At 38.1% G+C, this 7,128-nt stretch overlaps 1 pseudogene; it reads left to right on the forward strand.

Moving 5' to 3' along the window:
- LOC120084824 overlaps positions 1-3,215 on the forward strand; it is a 21,233-nt pseudogene extending 18,018 nt beyond the window's left edge.
- Positions 3,216-7,128: the final 3,913 nt, after the last annotated feature.

The following is a 7,128-nucleotide window of genomic DNA, read 5'->3' on the forward strand; positions in this document are numbered from 1 at the left end:
ATATATTATCTATATCTAAACTCTATCTTAATCTAAAATAAAAAAATAATCTCTCATTTTGTATCTAAATAGCTAAATTAAACCTATCTTCGATTAGGTAACTATCTCTCTTTCCTTTTTTTTTTTTCTGCTCTCTAATTTTTTTGTTAAAATTTTTGTTTCAAAATAAATTATTATATTTGATTTTAATATTTTGATTTGTATTATTTTTTAATGCAATTTCTCTTTTTTTAAATGCTCTTGCAAGCAGATTGATGTGATCCCCACATATTGAAGACGTTGAAGAAAAGACACAAATGATTATCATATATCAAAAAGAGTGAAGAAAAGATTACAAATGATTCTCACATATTGAAGAGGGTGGAGCGACAGACTATCGCTCTCGAGGTTTAAGCAATTTAGTGAAGTTATTTTTTTTTTCACTTTTCAATTTTGTAAATATAAATGTGAGTTTAATTTAGTGATTGTACTTTTTCATTTTTTCAATTTTGTTGTAAACCCACATTGTTGATTCATATATTTAAGAAAAAAAATAATACTTTAAAGCGTGACATGCACATGGTCATAAATTCGGAGTTTCGTTAATAATAAAATTTATGACAATTCACGTGACATGCACATGACCATAAATTTGGAAATCCTTGATTTGCATTCATAGTTTTTGTTATTGATAAAACTAAATACATGGTAAGTGTAGAATCATAAACAAGGTTGAGTTCGGTATACAGGGTAATTGTTGATTTTCTTTTCTGCATACTTTATTATTAATTTAGATTTTGTTTAACCACTTTTCGAATCCATCTCACTTTAATTAAATATCTAAATCTTTCTGCCAAATATATATTTTAAACTTTCATATATTATTAATTTTCATTTTATTTAATCACTTGTTGCCTTGCCAGGATGGAGTGCTCACAAAACTTCAAGCTGTCTCCAACACCTTTAGGAAGAAAATCCCCTGTTTTGAGAGAACTTGTAGCCCTCTCACACTAATATGAGATTGCCTCTTGTACCATAGCTGATCTTCTATGGATTCTTCATCTATTGCCATCAAGGCTAAATGTGCACTGAGCTCTGATACCACTTGTTGCCCCAGATAACTATGATCCACTTGTTTTCAAGTCAAAACAACTCAGCATTAATGGTCAAGTTCACTTCAAGACTAGGGAAGATTGTATGCTTTAAGCTTCAAAACTCTTCAATCATTTACTTGAATGCAGCTCAATCGTGTAAACGAAGCTCCAAAGAACTAAACAATAGTTCAATTATGTAAAAGATAGTACGAAGCACTAGAAGTTCGTGTAGACAATAGTTGAGTAGAACTAAACGATCGTATAGACGACAACTGAGGAACTAGACGATCGTATAGACGATGCGATGCGAAGCTAAACGATCGTGTAAACAATGCGATAGGAACTAAACGATCGTGTACACGATACTTAAGTAAAAGCTAGACGATCGTCGAGAAAGAAAGAAAGAACACAAGTATTTAAGTGGTTCAGCCAAAGGCCTACGTCCACTGTGCAAATCAGAAGGGTCTCTTTTTATTACTTCTTCTTTAAACTTCTTACAGAATGAATGTCTTGTTCTCTCTCTTTCTATTCTCTCATTCGTTTTATTTTTATACAGACGCTCATAGTCAACAAAGAAGCTCTGATGGTTACAACAAACATAACAGAAAGAAGACGACAACGTTCAACTGCCTGCAACTTCATTTCTTGTCTTCAGTTCTTTCTGTAATAATCTCCACCTTTGTAAGCATCAAGAGTACGTTTCCCTCTTTGCTTGTTGAGCTGACTTGAGCTAACCGTTTTTAGGTAACTCGAACCCGAGGAGGTCCAAGCGTCGACCAAGCTTGCTTAAAGGAACTGTTTTGGTCAGCATATCAGCCGTATTGTCTGAGGTATGTATCTTTACTACCTCAACTTCTCCTTTCTCAATCTCCTGTCTGATAAAATGGTACTTGATATCAATGTGCTTGGTTTTGCTGTGAAATTGTTTGTTTTTAAATAAGTAGATTTTGCTTTGATTGTTACATTATATTCTCACCTTTGTTTGTGTAATGCCGAAATCGTTTAGTAATCCCTTCAGCCACAAACCTTCTTTAACAGCCTCAGACAGTGCTATAAACTCAGCTTCTGTTGTGGAAAGGGTCACAACAGACTGCAAATTTGCCTTCCAACTTATCAAATTATTCCCCCATAGAAAAACATAACCAGATAGTGAGCGCCTTCTATCTAGATCCTCTACATAATTAGCATCAACATAACCATATATTTCATCATTGGAGAGGTCATTCTGTCTATACAAAGTCCTTGCTTCTTTTGATGAACAGAGATAACTCAGTATCCATTTGACTGCTTGAGCCTATAGATAGACTTGTTTAGTAGAACACCAAGTCTTCTTCTCCTTTCTTTATATACCCTTGAGGTTGCTTCATGTAAAAAGAGACCCTCCGGATTTACACAGTGGACGTAGGCCTTTGGCTGAACCACTTACTTGTGTTCTTATTTCTTTCTCTACGATCGTCTAGCTTTTACTTAAGTATCGTGTACACGATCGTTTAGTTCCTATCTCATCGTTTACACAATCATTTAGCTCCGCATCGCATCGTCTATACGACCGTTTAGTTCTACTAAACTATCATCTATACGATTGTCTAGTGCTTTGTACTATCGTTTACATAATTGAACTATTTCTAGTTCTTTGGAGCTTCGTCTACACGATTGAGCTGCATTCAGGTAAACGATTGAAGAGTTTTGAAGCATAAAGCATACAGTCTTCCCTAGTTTTGAAGTGAACTTGATCGTTAATGCTAAGTTATTTTGGCCTGAAAACAAGTGGATCATAATTATTTGGGGCAACAAGTGGTATTAAAGCTCAGTGAACAACTCAAGATAAATCCAAGATTTGAATTCTTGCATATTTCGAATCAGATATGTCAATCTTGAAGTTCATGAATGGCTACCACCATGTATGAAATCGAGAAGTTTGATGGAAAGATAGACTTTGAATTATGGAAAGCAAAGATCAAGACAGTTTTGGGATAACAGAAGGCACTTTTGGCCATCACAGACCCTGCAAAATACCCTGAAACCCTCACTGATGCAGAGAAAGCGACAATAGAGGTAAATGCTTATGAAACTATTGTCTTGAATATTACAGATACTGTTTTAAGGCAAATTGTTGACCAACCTACTGCTTATGATCTCTAGAACAAACTAAACGAGATTTATCTCAACAAATACTTGCCTAATAAAGCTTTCTTGAGGGAAAGATTTTTCATATACAAGATAGATGTTACAAAGTACCTCACTGAAAATTTGATCAAATTCAAGAGACTGTCATCAAAATTCTGATAGGCCTCTCCAAGAAGGAAGAATAAAGAAGTTGAAGGTGCGTCGGCAATTGAGTCGGTTAGGGAGATTAGGGACTGCAACTGAATTTACTTTCAATTCTGTTCGGAAGTTGATTGTTTAAAAGAAGAAAGAAACAAAAAGGGACACACAGAAGTTTGCATATCTGGAGTTGGGAAGGTAAGCTCTCGAGAGTGGGAGTTCAGGTGTTACTATCGTGTAGTCTCTATCGTTGTATGTTGTTCATCATCTACTTCTTCTAAGCGATCGAGTAGCAGAGGCCAACGATCGTGTAGTAATTGACAAGCGATCGTGTAATATTTTGTTAGCGATCGTGTAGAAGATTGTAAGCGATCGCGGAGTGTTTTGTAAGTGATCATCTAGTATTACTCAGTGATCGTGTAGAATTTGTAAACGATCGTTTAGTATTTGGTAAGCGATCGAGTAACAACTGTAAGCGATCATCTAGTCTGTGTTTGACTCTTATCGTTTAATAAAGAATTCATTCATCGTTTAGCTGTTATGCCAACCCGTTACGTTAATAAAGACTTTTTAAGGATCAGTGTCCTAACAAATTGATATCAGAGCAAACCACCTAGGCAAGCATGGATCAGAAACGTTTTGAAGAGAAACTGGAGTTACTAGACCAAGAGATCTCTGGACTCAGAATCAAAATGCAGAAATTGTCAACCATAGAGGAGAATTTGGCGTCGTTACCAAAGAGCATCGAGTGATTGGGATTACAGGCAGAGAAACATCAACAGATGCTCATTTCCTATGTTACGGAAATGGCCAAGGGCAAGGCAAAGGTGATGGAAGAGGCAAAAAGACCGAATACCAATAATGTGTGTGGAACAAATAGTTCGGTGAAAGCAGCTGGGGAAGACGCGATTTGCAACTGAAGTAAATTCAAGAAAGTTGAAATTCCAGTGTTTAGCAGAAGTGATCCAGACGTGTGGTTATTCAGAGCAGACCGTTATTTTCAAATTCATAAGTTGACTGAATCTGAGAAGATGACGGTGGCGGTTGTGAGTTTCGACGGCGCCGCGTTAGACTGGTACCGATCGAAGAAAGGCAGAAAGTTGTTCAAAGATTGGAAAGACTTAAAGAAAATGATGTTAGTCTGATTCCCATCTTTAAGAGAGAGAGATCGATTTGTGGAAGATTCTTGGTAATTAAACAAGAAACGACTATGGAAGCATATCGAAATTTGTTCGATAAGTTAGTGATGCGCAAAAATTGGAAGTCAATTTTTACTCGACAACCAAATCCCATGGACGTATTATGTGATGCATGTCCCTAAAATATGAGTTGATAGCCATGCGTCGATGGTCATTCATTGGAATGAAAACGCGCCAACAATGTATGCGATGATCATGCGTCCTGCCACAAGTTTTCTTACGTTCACGCCAAGTATAACATGAACGCAAGTTTCTCGGGTAATCCAAGGTTGAACACAGGGACTTGTAACTATATGTTTGCGGTGATTGTGCATGCGGTGGTATAAATAAAAGAATGAAGGGGATGTTGCTACGTTAATCCTACTCCTACTCCTATCTAACAGAAAACGCAATGAGAATATGCATGAAAGGTGGAAATGCGACAAACCTTGACATGAAATAAATGAATGGGAAAATGGATAAAATGCGGAGATGTTTTCATTGCAACCCTTAAGAGTGACCGCAAGGGAACCTTAGTCAGCGTCAGATTATGCGATCATGTTACAACCATACACGGCAAGTCATTTTCCAATGGAAATGCGGTGCTCCTAATTCTAGGACGCATATGTTCAACGCAAAGTGTCCAAAGAGCTTATTCCTAAGTCTCGACTCTTTTCCTATGCGATGATGCAAAATGCATGAAAGCAAGGTGACCACATTCAATCCTATCCTATCTCTAGGATGCATGCGACGCATTAATAACAAATAGTGCTCATTTCTAAGTGCCTATCTCTCCCAAGTCTAGTTTCCGACCTGACCTTCCCAAGCCTAGATTCCGACCTGACCTTCCCAAGCCTAAATCCTGTCCTTAGACTATCCTCCCGAGTATCCCTAATGGATGAATGAAGCATACATAATACAAGACAATCTCATAAACTTCGTTGAACTACGGTTGTTACTATCCCTAGTGAACAACGCATACCTTGCTTAATGTGTCCAACCACTTACCGTCTCGGGCAGTTGATTGTTGCTGACTTTACTCATAGACAAACAATGCGTTAGCCCATAGACAGGTGTTGCAGCAGCTTTACACTAAGCAAATAAGACTACTCACATACTCGCACAATTCACACCTCTCGGTGGATTGCTACATGCTTCATATCCCTAATCCACATGACTAAGTATGCAATACCCAAGCAATCTCACTAAGTATTGCAATGAAAATAAAGATGCTAGGCAAGAAGATGGAGATGGAGTCGAATGAAGAGAGAAATGCATTGAAAAACATATTGTATTAATTTCTTAATTCAAAATGTTATACAATTCAATATGAGAAAAGAAAGAAAAAGAAATGATCGGCTGGAAGCAAAGATTTGCTTCCAGCGGATCTGTATCAAGGCTACCGGTGTAGCCATGGATGGGCGGAGAAGCCGACTCTCTCGAGATCTAACTCTGGTCGAAGGCTCCGATCGTCACTCGGAATGGATGAAGGAGGTGAAGAACTTTCTGCCATCTTCTCACGCATTTTGTCTGGATCGCGGGGAAAATCCCCAGTTGAGGGACAATCTCCGGATCCAAGGATCCTCCCTGGATGATCTGAATTTCTGCTCATCGACTTCTATTTATAGAGGTTGGCCATCGATAACATTAATTGGACTGCTCTGAGTCTGATGTTCGACGCGTTCGTCCTTTCTGAACCTCTGCCACTAACGGCGTGATAGGTGAAATGTCAACATCATCTTTGGATTTTCTCGAGGTAGATGCGTTGATGCGTTCATTCCACCTACCTTGCGTTGATCCCATTAGTTGCATTGTCGCGCAGCTGCAATCATTCAATGACCGCATTCGCTTAATATCGCAACTCTACACAATGACTGCATTCGCTTGACGAGCGCAACTCCTATGTGATGGACGCATACGGCTGATTACCGCAACATCCATGCGTTGATCGATGTGTTTTCCTTTGCAATAGAGTGTTTCTCCGCATGCGGTCATCTATGCGATGGTCCGATTTCCGCGTTTGCGTTCATTTCCTGCATTGGCTACAAAAATAGAACATTGAACGCATAATTAACACAAAGTAATGGGTTAGTTGAGATTCTCCATGCTGATCAACGCAAACTTCTTTTCTCATGAATTCATATCATGATCGACTCAATTTCTTCCTAATAACCTTCATAATTTTAAGTAAAAGGACTAAGATGGCATGCATTTCTGCATGTCATCACACCCTTAAACTTAAAATCATATTTGTCCTAAAGCATGCTTTATACTCAAGAAATTCTAACTCACCTTCATGCTTTCCTTTGCGATGACCAGCTTCTCAGAATATAATTCACACACACCTTTAACCATCACTACAATGTTCTCCTCCACTTTGGTTGCTTCTTCAAAAAGATCTTGTCTAAGTTAAATCCGGCAAGCCTTTGTTCAAAAACTTTTATTCATTCACCGCAATTTTGTGTTTAGCTTTTGAGATTGCGTTCATTCAAAAAAAAAAATTCAAAACTTTGCGATGACTTGTTCAAATGCGGTGTTAAACCTGGTTACGCCCTTCGTTTTGGCTTACCCCCACGTGTGTCATGCGGGCATCCAACTTCGGTTGCATTCCA

The sequence above is a fragment of the Benincasa hispida genome, chromosome 9, assembly GCF_009727055.1.
Source record: "Benincasa hispida cultivar B227 chromosome 9, ASM972705v1, whole genome shotgun sequence".
NCBI lineage: Eukaryota > Viridiplantae > Streptophyta > Magnoliopsida > Cucurbitales > Cucurbitaceae > Benincasa > Benincasa hispida.